Source organism: Jaculus jaculus, chromosome 16 (genome assembly GCF_020740685.1).
Source record: "Jaculus jaculus isolate mJacJac1 chromosome 16, mJacJac1.mat.Y.cur, whole genome shotgun sequence".
In the NCBI taxonomy this organism is placed as follows: Eukaryota; Metazoa; Chordata; class Mammalia; order Rodentia; family Dipodidae; genus Jaculus; species Jaculus jaculus.
The window spans coordinates 42,917,800-42,944,305 of NC_059117.1; the positions used below are offsets into that span (position 1 = coordinate 42,917,800).

The 26,506-nt window shown below is 42.1% G+C and overlaps 1 pseudogene; it reads left to right on the top strand.

Annotated features, from left to right (window-relative positions):
• The first annotated feature begins 252 nt into the window (after positions 1–252).
• On the top strand, positions 253–6,131 carry LOC123455286 (annotated as a pseudogene).
• The last annotated feature ends 20,375 nt before the right edge of the window (positions 6,132–26,506 follow it).

A 26,506-nucleotide genomic window follows, 5' to 3' on the forward strand; every position in this document is an offset into this window, starting at 1 on the left:
TGACCTCAGCTAATCTAGCTGAGAATGATAACCCTTCCTCGGAGCTCCCTTATGTTCATCCCTATCCAGTATCATTGAGAGCTTTCTGCCAACAACATCTCTGGATTTGTTCAGACATCTTGGCAGAGGCATTTTACTTCTTTGTCTTGCAGTGAAAACTGGTGGTCTGTTGTGAGCACAGAAGGGAAGGCAGTGATTGCTTCCTCTGTCCTGTCCTTGGCCAGGTCAGCCTGCTGGCAGGCTAGCGTGAAAATGGATGCATTTTTCCAGTATCCAAGAGCTAACTGGAATACAAAGGTTTTTGGAGGAATTGGGTAAGATTAGAGGATATTTGGTGGCCTAGGGATATAGCCCAGTTAGTGCAGTGTTTGCCGAGCACGAGCCTGTGGGAAGCGCTGGGCTTTGCAGATGCCTGTGATCCCAGCACTCAAGAGCTGGAGTCAAGAGGATCAGAAGTTCAAGGTGATCCTTGTTTGAGGCTAGCCTAGGATATATGAGACCTTGACTCACTTAATAGGAGGGACTGCGCAAGACCGAGGAAGCAGCTGGCCTTCTTTCCTTTCTGTCCACTAGGTCCTTTTAGGTGTGTTCTCTGCACAGCTCCTCACAATGGTGAGCAGCAGAGATCCACCCTTGTGACAGATGCAGCGCTCAAGAGGAGGAAGAAAGCACTTCGGCCTGATTGGTCCTGGTCAGGCATGAGGGAGTCCCAGCACACACCACAGACTTTAGTCTCGTTTACCCCAATCCTCTGCCAAACTGGGTTCGAGCACGCCTTTCCATCTTCTGCTTCCTGCCTCCACACTGTTGTGCTTATCTTTCAAAGTAATGTGCAGAGGGAGGGAGCGGAAATGACCTTGTATTTCACTTACCTTTTTGTAAGGTTCGTTCAGGAGTGACCAAGACCACAGAAACCACTCTGAGGCAAAGATGGAAACTTTTATTCAAGAAAAGCACAAGCTGCCAGGGCTGGCTCACAGGAGCGGAGCATAGCCAACCTGAGATTCCAGATAGTGGGCTTTATAGGGCTCTTCAGTTAGGGGAGATCTAAGGTAGCCAAGGTGTGACACCAGAACAGTGACCACAAGATAAGAGGGCAGGAAACCTAGACCTGGGGCATTGTTAGGCCAGGAAGGGATAAGGGCTGGGTGGCTTCTTGAGGAACGTGGATAACCTACTTCCCTATGTCTCTGTTGCCACATGGTCACTCCATTTTGTGACCCTAACACTTTTGAGCTACCCACTTGTGTAGTTAATTTCTGCCACTGTTGTTTGTATTAATGTGGGGAAAGAAAGGCCAAGGGGTCAGTAGCCCACAGTGTTGGGACCCACATCTGCTTTTGTTTCTAGGTAGGGATCCTTAGGAGCCTAACACAGCACCAGCATGGGCTTCCTGGAGAAGTTCTCCCCTGGCTGCCAACTGGTGCTGGAGGGAGCTGGGAAGGTCCACCCTAAGGGACCTGAGGTGACAAATGTTCTAAGGATCGTAAATTGGCCTAGGTTTGGAAAAGGAAGGGGAACGTGTCACAAAGCCATAAAGAATAGTTCACCAGGTTTAATTTTCACATGAGTTTGAAGTTGTTTTTTTAAAGCTTTAGATTTTTCTACTCAGAAATGCTAAGGGACCCTGTAGTAGACAACTTCAGGTTTGCTGAGATGAACTTCCAGACCAGGCACAGTTATGGAGGAAGGGATATTTATTGAAGATTACAGATCTAGGGGAAGTTCCACAATGGTAGAAGTTGGCTTCCTCTTAAAGGACTAGGCAGAGAGAAAGGCCACAAGCCAAATCCCTGAAACCACACCACAAACCAAGCACACGTCAGGAACTCTAGGTATTTTGCATATCTTTAGATTGGACAGCCAGACCACCACCACACCTTGCCTAACACATAAGACATCCTGGGTTCTCATCACACAGGCCCGCGAAAGGGGGAGGGACCAAATTTTAAAATGTGTAACTTTAATATTCACTGGGATCAGAAGTAGAGGTCTAATAACTGGAAATGACATAAAATTCACACTGCACTCCTCAAGTTTGGCTCTGCAGAAGTACTAGGGGTGGGTAGTTCACCAAATCAGGTGCATTTTGGGGAAATCTGTTCTTGGCTCTTCCCTACTGGACTCACCCTCTCTTCATTCCCTCCTTACCTACGTGCCTGCAGTAGAACTTCAGACAGTGGGCCCTGCACCTGGGAGTTCTGTGTCTCCTTAGTCAACCAAATATTCAGAGAACAGTGGCATCAATATGGAATATGTGCAGGCTATCTTCTTGTCATTCTTCCTAAATGGGGATGATACCAACTATACAGCAGTTATGTTTATGAAGTCTAAGTAATCTAGAGGTTATTTAAAATATATGGGAGGAGGTTCATAGGTTATATGCAAATATTATTTTATGTGAAGAATTTTAGCATCTGAGATTTTGGTAACTGTCAGGTATCCTGGAACCAGTCTCCCCACATTCCAGGGGACAAGTCTTACTGAAAGTTCAATGTTTTAACATGGGCCACTCTTTACTAGTCAACACTTCAAAGAGCATGTCCTTCCTATTTGCAAGTGACCTTAGTTTTCAATGGTATTCAGACAAAGAAAAAAAGTCCCTTTCCAAAAAATAATTCTAAACAGTCAAAGTGTCAGGAACAAAAACGGCGGGGGGGGGGGAGCTCAATCAAAAGGGAGTTAGCCAAGCTGCACACAGCTCTAGCCACATAACTCCCGATGGGGTTGGGACGGATGGTAAAACAGAAGCCACATCCAAAAGTAAGCTACGTGGCCCTGGTAAAAGAGACCCAGGCAGTCAGAAGCATATACAAACATGTTTGTCTTTCCACATGGGAGAATTTATTCAATAACAAGATACAAGATATATTGGTTTCCTTAACAGAAATTTGCCAAGTAGTACTAATTCCCTAATGGCTGGCTGGTCAAGACAAACACAGATTCTTTTATTCCAATCTTGACTATGAAGGTTAACTATCAGATCACATATTATACGTCACATTTTGTGTGTGCGTGCGTGTATTAAAGAATGGCTACAAAGAGTTAAAGAGGACACAGCAATGTTCAAGGAATTTCCAAGAGGCCTAGTTTAGAGGCAGAAGAGGAAGTCTGTGCAGCCGTAGGGATAGAGCTGAGTCAAGCTGTAAGAAGCAAGATGCAGGGCTGTGGAGGCTGTGTGGCGAGGGACAGGACTGGGTCTAGTCAGATGGACAGATGGGAGTTTTAGTAGGCCACATCAACAGTGGGGACTCAGCCAAGCTGAAGCCCCTTGATGCACACACTAGGTGGTTAGAAGACAGGTCACTGGAACCATTGCCATCCCAGTGATAGGTGTCTTCCCCTTTTTATTGGGCTCATATGAGGCTGTTGGACCCTTTCCTCTTTGGTGTGTTCAACTTATTCTTAGGCTTAGGTTCTCTGATACAGTTTTAATACTTCCCCAACCCCGTGTGGTCATGTAATCCAACTTACTTGGGCAAACTTACGGCATGGTACCCTTTTGGGAATAAGTTCTTTATCAGTCTGCGCCTCATGAGTGGCACTGGACCAATGGTGGCATCATGTGTCTATGAATGCTCCTCAAACCAGAGTAAATTCTGCTTGTACAGTGGAGGCTCCCAGGGTAAGGTAAAAGCGGGTGGTGGGCAGGGATTATGATCAGGGTGCCTTGAGTATATGTATGGAAGTTGTCAATAAAACTTTTTTACGCTGGGCGTGGTAGCACACGCCTTTGATCCCAGCACTCGAGGGGTAGGATCACCGTGAGTTTGAGGCCAACCTGAGACTACATAGTAAATTCCATGTCAGCCTGGGCTATAGTGAGACCCTACCTCAAAAACAAACAAACCAACCAACCAAAAAAAAAAAAAGTTTTTTAAAAAGGGATGAAATGTGTCAGCAACAAGAAGCATGGCTCAGACAGACAGTGAAGGGCTTAAACCCAACCTCGGTGGCCTGGAGTCTGATAGTTCTGAGTCCAGGGTCAATGTGGTACCAACCATTGGAGCCACTTAACTGCCATTCAGTGCAACGGAGAGAGGAACTCAAGTACCGGGTGACCAATACTTAGGAGATCTGGAAAGTGTGAAGACGAGTCCTCTTCCTGAACCCACCTCAGTGCTGTGGTTGCTACCCACACCCCAGGGGGTGCTCTGGAGGATGGGAGAACCTGTCCAGCACACAGTCAGCCAAGCCCAGTGTAGCCAGCAGAGTCCCCTGGCAAGCAAAGAAGGGAAGCTTAGAAAGTGAAGACAGGTGTGCGGGACATGACTAGTTAATTGTCCAGTAATGGCCCAGCAGCAGCGTAATTTGCCAGAAAACAGGCGTCCACGAATTTAACTGACCCTCTCTCCTTCATGCAGCAACATCACCAGCGGTCTCCAGGATCTTGAGGATCCAGAATATTCTTTTAGCAATGTTTTTGCTTTATCAGACTTGAAAAGATTTTTGTTTTCTTTTCCTATCTTCACACATTCATCTATCTAACTTTCTTTACACATATTTTCATCAGCCAATCTTTTCTATTTTTCTTGTTTTGCTTTTATCTTTTTTGTCCCATGTTTCCCCTTTTTTATCCTTCTCTACAATACTTTTAGTAGTATTTTGCCTTTATCTTATTGTCTTGTTTTCTGTTTAACTCATTTTTAGTTATTTCTCTTCTAATTTTGTCTTTAAACTTTCTAATTATTGGAACATCTTGTGTTGCTCTTTTCCTTTTTAGTTTACCTCATCTCTTGTTTTTTCTCCATAATATTCTTCTCCACTCTTCCTTTTTCCCTTTATTCAGTTAACCTGTTTCTCACCTGTTTTCTCCTCTCCCCTGCCTCCTTCCTTGGTCCCATTCATTCATTATTTCCATATTTGTCTTAAATAATTTTAACTTTATACTACAAATTTGCCATTTTCTCTTTCTTGTCATTGGGATATATTAGTGGGTTTTAATCTATTTTAAATGCATTTCTGTATCTTGTAAAGTTTGATGCTTTTTGTTTATAAAAGTTTGTTTGCTCCTCTCTTGAGTGACATTGGGAATTGAGCCCTCAATAGTAAAAATGTTCCCAAGTACAACTGGAAGAGATAAACATCCCAAAAAATGTGCAGATCACAACACAGACATGAAGGAGTAAGGCAGTATGACTCTCAAAAAGACCATAACTCAGGCTGGAGAGATGGCTTAGCGGTTAAGGTGCTTGCCTGCAAAGCCTAAGAGCACACGTTTGAATCTCCAGGTCCCACGTAAGCCAGACACAGAGCACAAGCATGCAGTGTTGTACCTATGCCACAAGGGAGCGCACACATGGAGTTTGTTCACAGTGGCTGGACGGCCCTGGCGCCCCATTCTCAGTACCTCATTCTTTGTCTCTCTCCCTCTCTCTGTCTCTCTCAAAAATAAAGTAATAAAACTCCTCAAGTACAGAATTCAAAGATAATGAAATAGTTAAAAAGATGATTTTAAAAGTTTGACCTCAAGGAAGTTAGAAACAAACAGATGAATTTGATCTTTAACCTGGAGAGGTAACATAGCAACATTAAAGAAAACTCAGCAAAGTGGATGAGAAAGTCAGCAAGGAAACTGAAATTTTGAAAACAAAACAAATACAAATATTGGAAATGAAAAACTCCATGATTCAAATATTTTTAAAAATCCACAGTGGAAAGCTTCACTAATTGACTCAACCAAGCCGAAGAAATAGCATCAGGGATGGAGGATAAGGTCAGTGAAATACTTCATTCAAACAAGAATGGACAATGACGGGAGGTGAGGAAGCAGCTCAGATTGTCCCCGGTACCTCCCCACTCTCCTGTTGACTTCCTGGACCCTCTGTACTCCACAGTCCTGGTCCTTCCATGTTCCAGAAATGAGCAGGGTACGCAGGAGGAAGAAGGCATTTTCCCTGAGAGGGCAAAGGAGGCGAAGCTAAAGGCCACATAGCCAAGCCTAAGACAAAAGCCCAGAGGATCCGACTTGCTCATGAAGAGGCTCCAGAAAGGATAAAAGGACTTTGACTCACAAGAGGACCATATGGCCAAAGCCAAGACAAGCCTGGTGACTGGTGATCACATCCCCACCCTTCAGGATCTACTTCAGAGAAAAGTCCTCCCTCGTCACCAGCAAGCTTGCAGGGTAACCTATCCCCCGTCTCCTCCCCTTCCTGACCCACTGGACTTTTCTATATTATAGGCACTCAGAGCTCAGCTTGCTAGCCAGGAAAAACATGTAATCCGGTGCTACTGAGACATTCATGTAGGTTGAAGAAGGGCTCTGAGTTCTTTTCTTTGATTGAGATTTCCATATGGTCACTGTAGCCCAGATAGGGACTCAGAAGTAGAAAAGACTAGGATTGGATAATGCTGTAAACTTAATCTTTTGCAAGAAACATATGAGATGTGACTTCTCCTTTTGAAAGAGAATGTCCCAGAATTGGCTAGGCTGAGCCTTGGAATGGTGTGGCAGGTTTGATATCCCAAGGCTAACCTCCCTCATTATTAAGCAAGGTAGATTAAAAGATACACATTGTCTGTGCTTCTAAGTGTCCTTTAGGCTGTCACACTTCATGTTTCCATTATGGCAGGTTTAGAGATCCCTCAAAAAGAAAAGGTGACGTGCTTGCCTGAAACTACAGTGCCTACCCAACTTCCCTCACCAAGTACCTCCTCCCGTTGCTCTGGTTCTCAAGTTAGGCAATGATTGAACGTTGTTCTTGGAAAGACGGGCACTGCGTACCTCATCCAGTGGGTTGTTTTTGAAGGTATTCTGGGGTGGTGGGAATGTATGGGTTCTCTTTCCTTCCACTCTGTCTTAGCAGTAGTGATATAAAACCTTGGTTTGGTTATTTAGTCTCTGCATTTTTGTTTCCTCATCTGTAAAATGGAATGAAATATGTTTAAGATCAATTGTAATTCTAAAATCCTATACCTACCATATCTGCTGTTCATCATAACCAAAAGTGAGGAAGGCCCATGACTGAGCCTCCACTCTGTAAAACTAGGAAAGTTCTGCAGGGGCACATGAGAGAAAATTGTCAAGATTTGAGGGCTATAAATTCAAGCAATAGAACCTCACAGACAACATAGGCTTAAGGGTTAAGAGGGATCAAAACCCAAAGAAGCTCTTCCTACGTTTCTGGGTCTGCATCTGGACCGCAGCTGCTAAAAGACTTCTCTGGCAGCAGAACGGATGGCCGCCCCAGTGGGAGCTAGGTGTGTCGCGAAGGAGAGGCAGGAAGGGGCAGTGCTGAGTTTAGTGCCATCTCGTAGCTGGAGCAGCGGGTTCTTAGATGATGACTCACTGATGGAAGCTGTGAGTTTGAGGCCAACCTGAGACCTCATAGTGAATACCAGGTCAGCTTGGGCTAGAGAGAGACTCTACCCCCCCCCAAAAAAAAAAAAAACAACAGGAAAGAAAGCAAAGAAATGGACATCTAAACCAAAAAGAGATTTAAAACCCAAAACAGAAATGACCAGAGAAGAATCTTTTTATGTTATATTATAGACAAGATGTCAAAAATTCAAATTAAAGATACAATCTTAAAAGCTGTAAAACTGGGCATGGTGGCTGACACCTACAATCCCAGTGCTCAGGAGGCTGAAGTAGGAATATTAATATGGGGGTGTTTTGTGTGTGTCATGTGCAGAGAGTAGAGGACAGACAGCTTTGGATGTCAGGAACACCATCTGCCTTTATACTGTGTCTCAAGTCTAATTGGTAAGCTCTAATCACAGACCCAGTCTGGGGCTCCTGTTTCTATCTCCCCAGTGCTGGGGTTATAGGCATGTTCCACCACACCCAGCATTTACTTGTGTACTAGGTGTGAACTCAATTCCTCATGCTTATGAAGCAAACACTCCAGCCCCTCAATAGCCTTCCTATATATCAGCAATAAACTTTCCAATAAAGAAATCAGGAGGGAAGAATCCCATTTACAATAGCTTCAGAAAATACCTAGGAGTAAATGTAATCAATGAAGTAAAAGGCCTTTACAAGGCACTCTTTAAGATACTGAAGAAAGAAATTGAAGAAGACACTGAAAGCTGGAAAGACCTTTCATGCCACTGATGTACTAGAATTGATGTAAAAATAGTTCTATAAGTGAAGGCAGCCCACAGAGGAAACACAGTGCCCATCAGAACTTCAGTTACTGGGCTGGAGAGATGACTAAGGTGCATGCCTGCAAAGCCTGAGGACCCAGGCTTGGATCTCCAGTGCTCCTATAAGCCAGATGTACAAGGTGGTACATGTGTCTGGAGCTTGCAGTGGCTAGAGGCCCTGGGACGCCCATTCTTTCTAACTGTTGCTTTCTCTCTCTCAAATAAATAAATACGTAAATAAATTATCATTTTCAAAAATCCAATTACTTTCTTCACAGAAGTAGAAAATACAGTCCCAAAAATTACATGGTACCACAAAAGACCCCAAATAGCCAAGACAATCCTAATTGTAAAGAGCAGTGCTAAAGGCACCACAGTGCCTGACCTCAAACCGCACTGCAGAGCCACAGGAATTAAAAATAAAACAAACAAACACAACTATGGTACTGGACCAAAGAAATAGAATTGCAGACCCAGAAATAAAGCCACAGAGCTGAAGCCTCCTCATTTTTGGCAAAGGTATAAAAAACATACATTAGGGGAAAGCCAGCCTCTTCAACAAATTGTGCTGAGAAAACTGGATATTCACATGTAGAAAAATGAAACAAGATCCCAATCTCTCACCCTGAAAAAAAATCAACTCAAAATGGATTAAAGACCTTAATGCAAGACCTGAAGCTGTTTGTAGAAAACTTCAAGATATAGGCATAGACAAGGACTTTCTGAAAAAGACTTCCAAGAGCACAGAAGTAATTCCAAGAACTGACAGATGGAATTACACAAAATTAAAAAGCTTCTGTATAGAAAAGGAAATGATCATCAGAATGAAGAGAGAGCCTACACATGGAATGGGAGGAAATATTTGCTAATTACACATCAGAGAGGGGATTAATATTTAGAATATGTAAATCACTACAAAAAAATTAAGGACCACAAAACTAAATCACTAATTGGGCTAACTAACTGAATAGACTGTTCTCAAAAGAAAAAAAAAATGCAAATGGCCAATAACTTGTGGAGAAGAGTGTTCAGAAAGTGTCCTTGGCTATCAGGAAAATGCAAATTGAAACTGCTCTGGGATTCTGTATCACCCCAGTCAGAATGGCTGTCACCAAGAAAACAAAAGAGGACATGTGCCCCCTGGGCCTGGGGAAAGAGGAATCCTTGGACTGTTGGTGGGAGTGTAAACTGGTACACCCACTGTGGAAATCAGTGTGGAAGTTCCTCAAAAACCTGAAATGAAACTAGCCGATGATCCAGCTATGTCACTCTCAGGCCTCTAAGACAACACACCAGAAAGATATTTGCCCACCTAGGCTCATTGCTGCATTACCCACAATAGCTGAGAACTGAACCGCTTAGAGGACTGATAGCAAATAAATGGAAACAGAAAATACACATACACACGATGGAATTTTTAGCTGTAAGTAAAACTGAAATAATGACATTTGCAGAGAAATGGATGAAAGTGGACATCATTGAGATAAGCCAGAGGTTTTGATATGTTGTGTTCTCATTATCGTTTGACTCTATAAATTTTTGATTTCCTTCTTGATTTCTTCATTGACCCATTCATCATTCAGTAGGGTATTGTTTAGTTTCCATGATTTTGTGTATGCACCAATTTAATGAAATAAAGAAGGCAATACAAGACATAAATAAGGAAATAGAAATAATAATGAAAAACTGTCAGAATTACTAGCAATGAAGAACACAGTTAATGAAATAAAAAACTCTGTAGAAAATCTCACCAGTAGAAAGGATGAAGGAGAGGACAGAATACTTAAGCTAGAAGACCAGGTGGCAGATCTAATACAGTCCAACAAAGAGAAAGACAAACTTATAGAAGAGTATGAGTAGGAATTTCAAGATATTTGGGACACTATGAAAAGATCAAATATAAGAATTCAGGGCATAGTAGGAGGAGAAGAATTCCACTCCAAAGGCATAGTAGGTGTCTTCAACAAAATCGTAGAAGAAAATTTCTCCCAAATTGGGAAAGAGGTGCCAATACAGATACAGGAAGTCTTTAGAACCCCAGCCAGACAAAACCTGGAAAGAACCTCTCCTCACCATATTATAATCAAACTTCCAAACACACACACCAAAAAAAAAATATTGAAAGAAGAGAAAAATCAAGTTACCTACAAAGGCAAGCCCATCAGAATTACAGCAGATTATTCAACACAAACTTTAAAAGCCAGAAGGGCTTGGAGTGATATATTCCAAGTTCTGAAAGATAACAACTGTCAACCAAGGTTACTGTATCCTACAAAGCTATCCATTCTAATAGATGGAGAAATAAGGACATTCCATGACAAAAGCAGGTTAAAGGAGTATTTGAAGACAAAACCAGCTCTACAGAAAATACTTGATAGAATCCTCCATGCTGAAGAAAAGGAAAAGCACACATATAAGGAACCTAGAAAAAATAAGCAATACTCAAATACTAGTTAACACAAGAGAGCACAGGTAGAACTGGAACCACAACAAAAAATGACAAACATGAATATACAGCTTTCAATAATATCTCTTAATATCAACGGCCTCAATGCCCCAACAAAAAGACAGGTTTGCAGACTGGGTTAAAAAGCAGGATCCTACAATTTGTTGTCTCCAAGAAACTCATCTTTCTATAAAGGATAGACATTATCTTAGGGTGAAAGGTTGGAAGACGGTGTTTCAAGCAAATGGGCCTAGAAAACAAGCAGGGTTTGCTATCCTAATATCGGACAGGGTAGACTTTAGTCCAACGTTAGTTAAGAAAGATAAGATAAGGAAGGTCACTTTATATTGATTAAGGGCACACTCCAACAGGAGGACATTACAATCCTAAACATATATGCGCTTAACATGGGGGGCTCCCAAATTTGTCAAACAAACACTGTTAGAACAAAGGTCACAGATAACACCAAACACAGTGGTGGTGGGTGACTTTAACACCCCACTCTCATCAATTGACAGGTCATCCTGGGAAAAAATAAACAGAGAGGTATCTGGACTAAACGAGGTCATAGAAGGAATGGACCTAACAGATATATACAGGACATTTCATCCAAAGGCTGCAGAATATACATTCATTTCAGCAGCACATGGAACATTTTCTAAAATAGACCATATATTAGGACACAAAGCAAATCTTAACAAATTCAGGAAAATTGAAATACTTCCTTGCGTTCTATCTGACCACAATGCAATTAAACTGCAAATCAGTTGCAAGAAAGGCTATAGAGCATACACAAAATCATGGAAACTAAACAATACACTACTGAATTATGAATGGGTCAATGAAGAAATCAAGAAGGAAATCAAAAAATTTATAGAGTCAAACGATAATGAGAACACAACCTATCAAAACCTCTGGAACACAATGAAGGCAGTTCTAAGAGGTAAATTTATACCCTTTAGTGCCTATATTAAGAAATTAGAAAGGTCACAAGTAAATGACCTAATGATTCACCTTAAAGCCTTGGAAAAAGAAGAACAAGGCAAACCAAAAATCAATAGATGGGAAGAAATAATAAACTTAGGGAAGAAATTAATGAAATAGAAACAAACAAAAAAAAAAAAAAATCCAAAGAATCAATGAAACAAAGAGTTGGTTCTTTGAAAGGATAAACAAGATTGATAAACCCTTAGCAAATCTGACCAAAAGAAAGAGAGAAGAGACACAAATTAATAAAATCAGAGATGAAAAAGGTAACATCACAACAGATTCCAAAGAAATTCAAAAAATCATAGGGACACACTATAAAAGCATACACTCCTCAAAGTATGAAAATCTGAAAGAAATGGATGATTCCTTGATTTATATGACCTACCTAAATTAAATCAAAATAAGATTAATCACTTAAATAGACCTATAGCAAACATGGATACCAACAGTTATCATTAGTCTTCCAACTGAAAAAAGCCCAGGCCCGGATGGATTCACTGCTGAATTTTACCAGACCATTAAGGAAGAGCTAACACCATTGCTTCTTAAGCTTTTCCAGGAAATAGAAAAAGAAGGAATTCTACCAAACTCCTTCTATGAGGCCAGCATCACCCTGATACCAAAACCAGGCAAAGATAGAACAAAAAATGAAAGTTACAGACCAATCCCCCTCATGAACATAGATGCAAGAATTCTCAACAAAATATTGGCAAACAGAATACAAGAGTATATCAAAAAGATCATTCACCCTGACCAAGTAGGCTTTATTCCAGAGATGCAGGGATGGTTCAACATATGCAAATCTATAAATGTAATACATTATATAAACGGGTTGAAGGACAAAAATCACATGATTATTTCATTGGATACAGAGAAAACATTTGACAAAATCTAACATCCCTTCATGATAAATGTCCTACAGAGACTGGGAATAGAAGGAACATATCTCAATATAATAAAAGCTATTTATGACAAGCCTACAGCCAACATATTACTAAATGGGGAAAAACTGGAAGCTTTTCCACTAAATTCAGGAACAAGACAAGGGTGTCCACTGTCCCCACTTTTATTTAATATAGTTTTGGAAGTCTTAGCCATAGCAATAAGGCAAGAGACACACATAAAAGGGATACAAATTGGAAAGGAAGAGATCAAGTTATCATCATTTGCAGATGGCATGATTCCATACATAAAGGACCCTAATGACTCTACCAGCAAACTGTTAGAGCTGATCAAAACCTACAGCCATGTAGCAGGATACAAAATAAATACACAGAAATCAGTAGCCTTCATATAAGCTAACAACAAACACATAGAGGATGAAATCAGAGAATCACTCCCATTCACAACTCCATCCAAAAAAATAAAGTACCTTGGAATAAACCTAACCAAGGAAGTAAAGAATCTCTACAATGAGAACTTTAAAACACTCGTGCAAGAAATTGCAGAAGACACTAGAAAGTGGAGAAACATCCCTTGTGCCAGGATTGGAAGAATCAATATTGTGAAAATGGCAATCTTACCAAAAGCAATCTACACATTTAATGCAATGCCTATCAAAATTCCAAAAGCATTCTTCATGGAAATAGAAAAAACAATCCAAAAATTCATTTGGAATCACAAAAAACCTCAAATATCTAAAATAATACTGAGCAACAAAAATAAGGCTGGTGGTATCACCATACCTGATTTTAACCTATACTACAGAGCCATAGTAACAAAAACAGCATGGTACTGGCACAAAAACAGACATGTAGATCAGTGGAACAGAATAGAGGACCCAGATGTAAACCCAAGTAGCTATAGCCACCTGATATTCGATAAAAATGCCAAAAATACTCATTGGAGAAAAGACAGCCTCTTCAGCAAATGGTGTTGGGAAAACTGTTTATATATCTGCAAAAGGATGAAAATAGATTCTTCTCTCTTGCCATGCAGAAGAGTTAAGTCCAAATGGATTAAAGACCTTAACATCAGACCTGAAACTCTGAAACTGCTAGAGGAAAAAGTAGTGGAAACCCTTCAACATATTGCTCTTGGCAAAGACTTTCTGAATACAACCCCAATTGCTCAGGCAATAAAACCACAGATTAATCACTGGGACCTCATGAAATTACAAAGATTTCGCACTGCAAAGGACACAGTGAAAAAAGCAAAGAGGCAACCTACAGAATCGGAAAAAAATCTTCACCAGCTATATATCTGATAGAGGATTGATATCTAGGATATACAAAGAACTCAAAAAGTTAAATAATAATGAATCAAACAAGCCAGTCAAAAAATGGGCTATGGGAGACTTCCAGTTACGATGGTGGCGTAGGTACCACGCCAAAGCAGCCTGGCAGGAAAAAGACCAAAAAACCTCAGCAAAATACACACTTTTACTAAAAAGTGAGGTGTATAGGAAACTGAAGTGGCAGCGAAGAAGTAGGAGTGATCCAGAGCATCCAGAGCCTGCACAGGCCAGCAAAAGTGGCCCCGGCAGCTCCGCCAACAGCGGCGGTGGCAGGGCGCACCAGAAAGCCGCCAAGCTTGGCTCCAGCCACAGGCAAAGCCAGGTGCGGGAGCTTCCCCTCACAACACTCTCTCTACAACTCAGGAAACATGAAGGGAGAGCACTGAGCAACCGAGGAGCAGACCACGAGGTAGAAGAACACGTGGAGCAGCGAGAGAACCAGAGCAGCTGCGGCTCCCTTCCCTCCCCCACTGCCTGAGCCCAGCTCCAGTGAACAGAGCAGCGTCCCGGGACCCGGCCACGCCAACTTGAGCTGACAGCGGGACTCAAGCAGCAGCAGAGTTCAGCAGCAACATTAGCAGCTCCGGAACCGGTACCAGCGGCCCCAGCAGCAGCAGACCCAGGAGCGGCAGCAGTGGCAGACCCAGAAACAGCAGCAGTTCCAGCAGCGGGGGTGCTGATCTGCAGGGCCACAGTTGCCAGCTTGGTTTGCCCCGCAGGAAAAGCCAGTGCCTAACTCCAGAAATCAGAACAGCAGCCCGACGACCCAGACAGCAACTTGACTGAGACCAAACTCATCCAAGGTAACAGTTTGCACCAGGGAAGGGTCTCACTTGGTCACAAGCTGACTGAGATCGCTCAACAGACCAGAAATCTTAACCTCTATGTTGATAGAGGATCTGGTTGTTATAATAACTACTCTGGCATACATACTTGGGGCTGTTTTGACTGAATGAGTACAGTGTTTAGTTAACTTTTAGAATCTACCTGTGTTTTATTCCACTCAGCCTACTTGAAACTCCCATAGCAGGGAAACTCAACCCCTAGGAGCTCCTTTGTAGATACACTCAGAGTCTTAAGAGCCACATGTAACACCTTAAGCTCTACCCTGAAAATATATAACATCAAATCAATTGATACAGCTAAAAATACACAGCTAGCTAGAAAATCCAAGCATTAACTTAATCCAAGATGCAAAAATATGTACATTATAACACAAGAAACACTAAAAAGCAAGACGATATAAATCCACCTAAAAGTAGTAATGCATCATAAATGACCTCCAGTGAGAATGAGTTAGAGGAAATGCCTGAAAAAGATTTCAAAAGAATGATTGTAAATATGTTCAAAGAAGTCAGAGAACAAATCAGAGGAGTCAAAGAGGAACTTAAAGAGGAAATCAAAGGAATAAAAGAAGATGCAGGACACCAATTTCATGAAATAAAGAAGGCAATACAAGACATAAATAAGGAAATAGAAATAATAAAGAAAAACCAGTCAGAATTACTAGCAATGAAGAACACAGTTAATGAACTAAAAAACTCTGTAGAAATTCTCACCAGTAGAATGGATGAAGGAGAGGACAGAATATCTAAGCTAGAAGACCAGGTGGCAGATCTAATACAGGGCAACAAAGAGAAAGACAAACTTATAGAAAAGTATGAGTGGGAATTTCGAGATATTCGGGACACTATGAAAAGATCAAATATTAGAATTCAGAAGGAGAAGAATTCCACTCAAAAGGCATAGTAGGTGTCTTCAACAAAATCATAGAAGAAAATTTCCCCCAAATTGGGAAAGAGGTGCCAATACAGATACAGGAAGTCTTTAGAACCCCAGCCAGACAAAACCTGGAAAGAACCTCTCCTCGCCATATTGTAATCAAACTTCCAAACACACACACCAAAGAAAAAATATTGAAAGCAGTTAGAGAGAAAAATCAAGTTACCTACAAAAGTAAGCCCATCAGGATTACAGCAGATTATTCAACACAAACTTTTAAAGCCAGAAGGGCTTGGGGTGATATATTCCAAGTTCTGAAAGATAACAACTGTCAACCAAGGTTACTTTATCTTGCAAAGTTATCCATTCAAATAGACGGAGAAATAAGGACATTCCATGACAAAAGCAGGTTAAAGGAGTATTCGAAGACAAAACGAGCTCTACAGAAAATACTTGATAGAATCCTCCATGCTGAAGAAAAAGAAATGCACACATATAAGGAACCTAGAAAAAACAAGCAATACTCAAATACTAGTTAACAGAAGAGAGCACAGGTAGAACCAGAACCACAAAAAAAAAAAAAGGCAAACATAAATACACACCTTTCAATAATATCTCTTAATATCAACGGCCTCACTGCCCCAACGAAAAGACATAGATTTGCAGACTGGGTTAAAAAGCAGGATCCTACAATTTGTTGTCTCCAAGAAACTCACCTTTCTACAAAGGATAGACATTACCTTAGGGTGAAAGGTTGGAAGATGGTGTTTCAAGCAAATGGGCCTAGAAAACAAGCAGGGGTTGCTATCCTAATATCGGACAGGGTAGACTTTAGTCCAACATTAGTTAAGAAATATAAGGAAGGTCACTTTATATTGATTAAGGGCACACTCCAACAGGAGGACATTACAATCCTAAACATATATGCACCTAACATGGGGGCTCACAAATTCGTCAAGCAAACACTATTAGAACTAAGGTCACAGATAACACCAAACACAGTGGTGGTGGGTGACTTTAACACCCCACTCTCATCATTTGACAGGTCATCCTGGGAAAAAATAAACAGAGAGGTATCTGAACTAAATGAGGTCATAGAAGGAATGGACCTAACAGATATATACAGGACATTTCATCCAAAGGCTGCAGAATATACATTCTTTTCCATAGCACATGGATCATTCTCTAAAATAGACCATATATTAGGACACAAAGCAAATCTTAACAAATTCAGGAAAATTGAAATAATTCCTTGCATTCTATCTGACCACAGTGGAATTAAACTACAAATCAATAGCAAGAAAGGCTATAGAGCATACACAAAATCATGGAAACTAAACAACACACTACTAAATGATGAATGGGTCAATGAAGAAATCAGGAAGGAAATCAAAAAATTTATAGAGTCAAACGATAATGAGAACACAACATATCAAAATTTCTTGGACACATTGAAGGCAGTTCTAACAGGCAAATTTATAGCCTTAAGTGCCTATATTAAGAAATTTGAAAGGTCACAAGTAAATGACCTAATGCTTCGCCTTAATGCCTTGGATAAAGAAGAACAAGGCAAACCAAAAATCAGTAGGCAGGAAGAAATAATAAAGATTAGGGCAGAAATTAATGAAATAGAAATAACAACAACTGCGGCGAGCCCCTGTCCCACAGGAAAAGCACGACCAGCAAACAAGGATCCTTCTCAATCACACTTTATTGGAGAGCCTCTTGGTTAACAGGAAAGTTGATGGCGAGGGGCGAGGGGCGCAGGAGTGTAGCTGCTTTTATAGGGCAGAATACTATGGGACGCCTGCTGATTGGCTGCCATAGGCTCACCCACCCACAGGAGCCACGGGATAGGCTCAGGACAAGGTGCATCAAGCGCATGCACAACCTCAAGGGAGGTTGCTGCCTAAATGAGGAAGTATTTACCTCAAGACTGGCGAGAATGGCGTCTGCATTGGCTCCCTACAGTTCCCCCTTTTTTATTAACTTATGGCATAGCTCAGAAAAATAGCCACCTTCCCGATCAGGTCCGCACCTCATGATGTGTTGACCGATCAAGGGAAGAAGTTCAACCTCCCCTTCCTCAGTGCAATGGGACAGATCCCCTGAGAGTGCAAAGGCGGCGGTCAAACGAAAGCTACCAGATCCCTGCCCATCCTCGTGCAATGGGTACTCTGAGACCCTGAGGGTGCAAGGGCCAGGGGAGCTATTTGCCTTTTAAAGCTGACAGCCAAATTTGGGGGGAGGAACCACTTTCCAAGGCAGCAAGCGCTTGAGAAATGACCACCTTGTCCCTCTTGGTTTGGGTTCGCAGGCGGCAAATCAACCAGAGGCAAAGTACGCATCCTCCCAGGCAGCACACTAGGAACATTCCCATTCCTACCCCTTCCTTAAAATGACAGATAGCAGGAAGCATTGGTGCAATTACTAAAAGAGAAGTTACTAAGAACGAACAGAAACGGTGGATGAACACACACCAGCGCAGGGGCAAAGGAAGTATTCCTCCCACAGCCATGTCCAATGTCATTAACACCCCCAGATGTATTGAGGCGCTTCCAAGACACCCCTTCATCCTGTGTCCCTTCCTCTTCCACTTGATTCATGGATTCCAGGCACAGGAGGAAGATTATCCATAAGACCTTCATCATCTCCTCCCTGATGGACATCACTGTCTCCTGGACCCTCCTCCGGAGATCGCTTGACTGTCCTCACCAGCCAGGCTGGAACCCAATGAGGGGAATCCTGTTCCTGTGGAAAAACACAAACAGCTCCCCTGGATCTTATCACAACAAGATCCGGTCCTTTCCATTTATTATCTAAGACATCCTTCCACAACACCATCTCACTAGATGATTGAATCACATGTTGACTGTGCCTGTCAGCTGCACATTTATTATTATTATCCAAGATTAAAAAATTAAGGGTAAAAAGGGCTAAAGACACTCTTTCCTTGGGAGTTGCATTTTCCGTTATACCCCCTTTTTGTTTAAATAAAAGAACTTTTAGACTTTTATTGGCTCTTTCTACTATACCTTGACCTTGTGGGTTGTAAGGAAGGCCAGTGGTATGTGCAACCTGCATTTGGGCACAGAAGGCTCGAAAGCCACCAGATGAGTACGTTGGGCCATTATCAGTTTTTAGGCGGTGTGGCTTTCCCCAAGCAGCCCAGGCCTCTAGGCAGTGAGTTTTTACATGAGAGACCTTCTCACCTGCCAATGGTGAGGCAAAAATAATACATGAGCACGTGTCCACTGAGACATGTAGGTATTTTAATCTTCCAAACTCTGGAAGATGTGTCACATCCATTTGCCAAAGGTCTCCAGGACGTAGGCTTCGAGGGTTAACGCCCACATGTGGGGAGGGTAAAAAGGTGACACAAGACTGACAAGATTTTATAATGTTTCGAGCCTCGTTTCTGGAAATAGAAAATTTTTTTCTCAAGGTGTTTGCAGGAACATGATATAATCTATGGAATTCAGTAGCTGAAGCCTTTGTATCTTCCAGAGAAATCATGGCGAGCCTAGTGGCCCAGTCCACGAGGTCATTAGTCTGTGATAAGGGGCCAGGCAGAAGTTAAAAGAAGTAGAGAATGTCTGAAAGACCTCTAAAACAATTAGGCATTCAACAATTTGAGGGGAATCAGGTCTAAACATTCTTACTATAGGCTCCGAGCCCTGTACCAAGTAGGCCCCACGACCAGACTTTGAACCATCAGTAAAGATGGCAGGGGCTGATGTAATAGGCTCCTGAACAGTGATTTTAGGAAAGTAAACCAGATTATTTTCAACAAAAGACAAAATAGGGCTCTTTGGATAATGATTATCTATGACATTTGGGAAAGCACACATGAGAATGCTCCAATCATCCACAGTGCCAGACAAAACTTCTACCTGTTCCTTAGTATAGGGGATGATGAGTTTGTCAGGCAGCTTTGCAAAGTGTATTAAACAATACTTAAGCCCCCAAAAAGCCTGTCAAGCTACCAGTTGTGGAAAGTACTGAAGAGTGTGGGCTCCCAAGGAGTTTTTTTTTTTCTTTTTCTTTTTTCTCTTGAAGCCATAATAGAAGCCCCTCCTAGTGGAGGCCAGCCGTGACCAGGTTTTTGTTTTAATGAAGCGGCATGTGTCCCCAGGGGAGTTTTTAATGAAGTGGCATGTGTCCTCAGGGGAGTTATAGGGTGGGGGTGTGGAAGGCTCTAAGGACTGTAAAGGACTACACCCTTGGCCTTTAGGCCTTTTTGTCTGTTCCCTTTTATAACATGCGGTGGCCTCCTTTAGTCTTTCCTCTTCCCCTTTAAATAATTCTTCTTCTTCCTCCTCTGCAGAATCGGAGTTAGCCTCCTTATCTGTGTTAAGTATATTTGCATGTGTAAGCTCCTCAATGGGAGGATAGAGCCTGTTAAAGGCTCCTTTTTCCCCCTCAGGGGGGGGGCCAATTATAGATTTTACCTGTTTCTCTGAGCTCATCTTGTAAACTTTTTTTTTTGTTTAATCCCTTCTTTTTTATTTTTTTCTTTTTCTAGGCCTAGTTTTTGACTCCCCATTTGAATCTGACTCAGAAAGGCTATCCTGATGCCTTGCGAGAACTTCCAGTCCCCTTCTAATAAGTTCCATGTGGTTTTCTTTACTTAAGCAAGAGTGAATCAGCCGCCAAAACGGCAGTGTACCCTTACCTATTCTGTCCTCTGAGTTGCCCATGTTGCGCTCACAGCAAGCGACAAGGACAATAAGCCACACAGGAATGAAAATAACAAGGATCAGGTAGGGATCTAAGTGAAAAAACATTATGACTGGGGATGACTTACCGACGTCTTCCTCTCCGACGTCTTCCTCTCCGTGTGTCAAGTTCTGGATCCTCTTCGGCCCCTCGCCCGGTGGCCACAAAACACCCGGCGTTCCTGGGTTTCGGCACCACTTTGCGGCGAGCCCCTGTCCCACAGGAAAAGCACGACCAGCAAACAAGGATCCTTCTCAATCACACTTTATTGGAGAGCCTCTTGGTTAACAGGAAAGTTGATGGCGAGGGGCGAGGGGCGCAGGAGTGTAGCTGCTTTTATAGGGCAGAATACTATGGGACGCCTGCTGATTGGCTGCCATAGGCTCACCCACCCACAGGAGCCACGGGATAGGCTCAGGACAAGGTGCATCAAGCGCATGCACAACCTCAAGGGAGGTTGCTGCCTAAATGAGGAAGTATTTACCTCAAGACTGGCGAGAATGGCGTCTGCATTGGCTCCCTACAAACAACAACAACAAAAAAAAAATCCAAAGAATTAATGAAACAAAGAGTTGGTTCTTTGAAAGGATAAACAAGATTGATAAATCCTTAGCAAATCTGACCAAAAGAAAGAGAGAAGATACACAAATTAATAAAATCAGAGATGCAAAAGGTAACATCACAACAGATTCCAAAGAAATTCAAAAAATCATAGGGACATACTATAAAAGCATATACTCCACAAAGTATGAAAATCTGAAAGAAATGGATGATTTCCTTGATTTATATGACCTACCTAAATTAAATCAAAATAAGATTAATCACTTAAATAGACCTATAACAAACATGGAGAGCCGATCATTTATCAATAATCTCCCAACTAAAAAAAGCCCAGGCCCGGATGGATTCACTGCTGAATTTTACCAGACTTTTAAGGAAGAGCTAACACCATTGCTTCTTAAGGTTTTCCAGGAAATAGAAAATGAAGGAATTCTACCAAACTCCTTCTATGAGGCCAGCATCACCCTGATACCAAAACCAGGCAAAGATAGAACAAAAAAAGAAAATTACAGACCAATCTCCCTCATGAACATAGATGCAAAAATTCTCAAGAAAATATTGGCAAACAGAATACAAGAATATATCAAAAAGAACATTCACCCTGACCAAGTAGGCTTTATTCCAGAGATGCAGGGATGGTTCAACATACTCAAATCTATAAATGTAATACATTACATAAACGGGTTGAAGGACAAAAATCACATGGTCATCTCATTAGATGCAGAGAAAGCACTTGACAAAATCCAACATCCCTTCATGATAAAAGTCCTACAGAGACTGGGAATAGAAGGAACATATCTCAATATAATAAAGGCTATTTATGACAAGCCTACAGCCAACATATTACTAAATGGGGAAAAACTGGAAGCTTTCCATCTCACTCCTGTCAGATTGGCCACCATCATGAAAACAAATGATCATAAAAGTTGGCGGCGATGTGGAAAAAGAGTAACCCTTCTACACTGCTGGTGGAAATGCAATCTGGTCCAGCCATTGTGGAAATCAGTGTGGAGGTTTCTAAAACAGCTAAATATTGATCTACCATATGACCCAGCTATAGCACTCCTAGGCATATATCCAAAGGACTCATCTCATTTCCTTAGAAGTACATGCTCAACCATGTTTATTGCTGCTCAATTTATAATAGCTGGGAAATTGAACCAGCCTAGATGTCCCTCAACTGATGAGTGGATAATGAAGATGTGGCACATTTATACAATGGAGTTCTACTCAGCGGTAAAAAAAAATGAAGTTATGAAATTTGCAGAAAAACCTGGACCTGGAAAGTATTATACTAAGTGAGGTAACCCAGGCCCAGAAAACCAAGTGCCACATGTTCTCTCTCATATGTGGATCCTAGCTTCAGATGATTGGGCTTCTGCGTGAGAATGAAAATACTTAGTAGCAGAGGCCAGTAAGGTAAAAATGAGACATAAAGGGTAGAGAAAGGAAGGGAGGAAGATACTTAATAGGTTGATATTGTATATATGTAATTACAATGATTGTAATGGGGAGGTAATATGATGGAGAAAGGAGGTAAGCAGCATTACTGAGGATGGCAGCTGAGCCTGTCCTCTGTCCTCTACGTGCACACACATGTGCATCCTCCCCCACAACAAACACACACACACATATTTTTCATTATAAAACAAGAGGTTGGGGTTTAGGCCACTCAGTCTATAACACTTTGCTATGGCAGCCCAAGCAGCTAAATGTGGCTATCAACAGAAGTGGTTAGGAATAGAGTGGGAACCATATCCTTTGTGAGGATCTGGGTAGATTAGTTAGTGTCCAGAAAAGGTGGAGGTTTAAGCAAAGAAATGCCAAAACTGTTCTGCACCTCAGGTAGGAATCTGGCTTTCACACAGTCCATGGAGAGAGCTGTTCGAGGATGTTAAATGGAGAATGGTAGGATTGGACCTGTCCTTCCGGACCTGTCCATCAGGTGTTTAGAAGAGAAAAAGCTGAGAAGGGCGCAATAAAGTTGAAAGGTAAGAAACTGTGGAGTTCATCGGAGGGAAGCAGAGGCAATGAAAATGGAAGACATGATCCATGTGTGAGACACTTGTATCTTTAAACTCAGTAACAGAGGCCAGTAAGCTAGAAGGGAGATGTAAAGGGAATAGAAAGGGAGGGAGGCGGGGGGCTTATTAGGATGGTATTGTGTATATGTAAGTTAAAAAAAAAACAGATTAATGGGGATGAAAAGGCCTAAGTGAGGTCAGGGGAAGAGATTGAGTAAAGAAAAGGTGGAGGGAGGGCTAATCAAAATCTAAGAGGATATAAATAAATCATATGGAAAATAACTTTTTTGGACAATGGAGCCCTCAGGAACCATAGATTGTTATGAGAAATTTTTCAGTGCCAGGGATGGGATACCTTCCAGTGAGTTGTTGGCCAGCGATGTCCTTGATACCCCCAAAACATTATAGGCCATTGGTTTCCCACCAGGAATAGATGGTAAGACGCTATGGCTAAAGACTTCACATACTTGGGCTGCAAGGTCACTGAGAAGTCCTGCTGACGCTGAGCTGAAAACCCCCTCCATGTAGACCAGCTGACAGAAAGCTTAAAAAAAGCCACGCTGAATGCAGTTCAATGGGGGAGAGAGAAATCACCAGTGAACATACCCAACAGTGGACATTGCAAGCCAGGCCAAATGAGCCAATCGGTTCAATAGTGGCACGTCTGTTATGGGGGAAACCAACAGCCCTCTAATTGGACTAGAGGCCCACTCCATTGAAGGGAATATATCTGTGATACTGAGATCCTACAACAGGGGTAGTCATGAGCCCTAGGGGAATAATGTCTGCTGCTTTCTGACTAAATATATATACTATACTCACCAAACTGCCCAGTAAGCACTTCTCTTAATGATCATACCCATATATTAATGCTATTCTCACTTTTGGCTTGAGAACCTTCTCTTTTCCGATGGCAGTGACCTTGGGATGACTCAGAAGGCACCATGGTGCTGAGAAGTGACAGAGGAGTGCTCAGCACTGAAATATCTCAATCACATTTTCCATGGCTCAGGGTCTGTTGCAGAAGAGGTAACAGAAAGAATATAAGAGCCAAAGGAAGGGTAGGACTTCTTACAACATGTTCCTCCAGACACAAAATGGGCCTGTATATCCATGACCTCACAGTGCCTGACACTATCTACTCAAGACCATCATAATAGGAGGAAAAGATGATGACATCAAAATAAAAGAGAGACTAATTGAGAGGGGGAGGGGATATGGTGGACAGTGGGATTTCAAAGGGGAAAGTGGGAGGAAGGAGGGAATTACCATGCGATATTGTTTACAATTATTAAAGTTGTCAATAAAAAATATTTTTTAAAAAGTCACTGAAAAAAAAACAAAACAAAACAAAAAATGGGCTATGGAGCTAAATAGAGCATTCTCAAAGGAAGAAATACGAATGGCATATAAGCATCTAAAAAAATGTTCTACGTCACTAGTCATCAGGGAAATGCAGATTAAAACTACATTGAGATTCCATCTCACTCCTGTCAGATTGGCCACCATCATAAAAACAAATGATCATAAATGTTGGCAGGGATGTGGAAAAAGAGGAACCCTTCTACACTGCTGGTGGAAATGCAATCTGGTCCAGCCATTGTGGAAATCAGTGTGGAGGTTTCTAAAACAGCTAAATATTGATCTACCATATGACCCAGCTATAGCACTCCTAGGCATATATCCGAAGGAATCATCTCATTTCCTTAGAAATACGTGCTCAACCATGTTTATTGCTGCTCAATTTATAATAGCTGGGAAATGGAACCAGCCTAGATGTCCCTCAACTGATGAGTGGATAATGAAGATGTGGCACATTTATACAATGGAGTTCTACTCAGCGGTAAAAAAAAATGAAGTTATGAAATTTGCAGAAAAATGGATGGACCTGGAAAGTATTATACTAAGTCAGGTAACCCAGGCCCAGAAAGCCAAGCGCCACATGTTCTCTCTCATGTGTGGATCTAGCTACAGATGATTGGGCTTCTGTGTGAGAAGGAAAATACTTAGTAGCAGAGGGCAGTAAGTTAAAAAGGAGATATAAAGGGGAGAGAAAGGAAGGGAGGAGGGTACTCAATAGGTTGATATTGTATATATGTAAGTACAATGATTGTGATGGGGAGGTAATATGATGTAGAATGGAATTTCCAAGGGGAAAGTATGGGAGGGGGAGGGAGGGAATTACCATGGGATTTTTTTTATAGTCATGGAAAATGTTAATAAAAATTAAAAAGAAAATGCTAAAATGAAACATACTATTGTTTATGCCAACTTAAAAAACAAAGCTGAGAAACAGCCAGGAATGGTGGCACAGATCTGCAGTCCCAGCATACAGAAGGTTGATGAAGGAGTGTTGTGAGACCAGCCTTGGTTATATATTGAGTACAAGACCAGCCTGGACCTGTGAAAGAGAAAGACAGACACACAGGAAGACTGAGAAAGTAAGAGAGGAGAAAGAAAAACGGCCCTCCACCCCGCCTCTGCTGTTTACTAGCTGACTTGTACGTGATAGCTCCCAGCCAAGGCTGGAGAGAACCCTGTGCACCCATATTAGTGGTCCCTTCCTTTCATCCTCATTGGAAGTGTGTGAGTGTTGAAAAAATGAGAAAAGGGCCATATGAAGTTATCTGTTATCCCATGGTTTCTTTGTTGTTTTGTGAAGATTGGGGCTCTGGAGCCTTGGGCCAAGCAGTCTCATTGGGTAGAAGCCCGTGGTGCTCCCTGGTCCAAATGTTCTGGGTGAGAGGTGGAGGAGGGCTCCAGACACCCTCTTCAGGTCTTGCTTTGGGCCATGTTTAAGTCAAGTTTACCACAACCCTTTACCAGCTGTGATCAGGACCACCTCTGTTCCAACTTGGCAACCTTCTTTCACTTCCCCACCCCCCTGCTTATCGCTCCTCCTGGTACTTTGGCAGAGGAGTGGTTCTGCCTGATGGTAGAGCTAACCCACTGTGATTTCTTAATTTCCCCTTCATTCAAAGACCCCACGCTGTCCTCAAACGCTTCCTGTAATGCTTTATAAGAACGGCTAAGAGAGATGAGTGATTTGCTTTTGGAAAGCAACCAGAGCTCATGGGAAAGCCTCTCCATATGCGCACTTATGGGGGAAAAAATGTTATCCAGAAGGAAGCCAAAAGCATCATATCCAGCTCGCTGCCAAGGAACCCGTCTAACCCATCTGCAAAGCCAGTCTTTTCAAAACTCAGGCCAACCCTTTCTTAGCACATGACAGAATACTCTCTAAGATCCATTTTAAACCTTGCTCTGACCTCATGTTCTGAAAGAGCAAAACAAAATTGGCCACATGCTCTTGAAAAGCTTGATTTGGAAGCTGCTATGGCAACTACAGGGTCAGCCTGGACCGGAGCAACCGCATGCCCAACGCGGCCGCCGCTGGCCGTGCTGGAGGGTCTGCGGCGGCTGCGGGGGAGGGGTGACCGGTGCGCAGCCGAGCAGGGCAGTTAGTGGGAAATACTATGACCCTTGTCTGTGCTTCCATTGCCAAAATAACCGTGTTCGGGGAAAACTTCTAGAAATAGAACTTCACTGGTCACCACAATAGGCTACAATTTGGAATAGTGATGTCAAGAATGAGGTAGAAACTAGGAAATTCTTCATCTGGGAGATGGCGACTTAGTCTATTTCCTGACTTCTGCACACTGACTGTCATCTTCCCTTCCCCATGCCCGGCGGGGAGGAGACAGCCACACCCCTCGT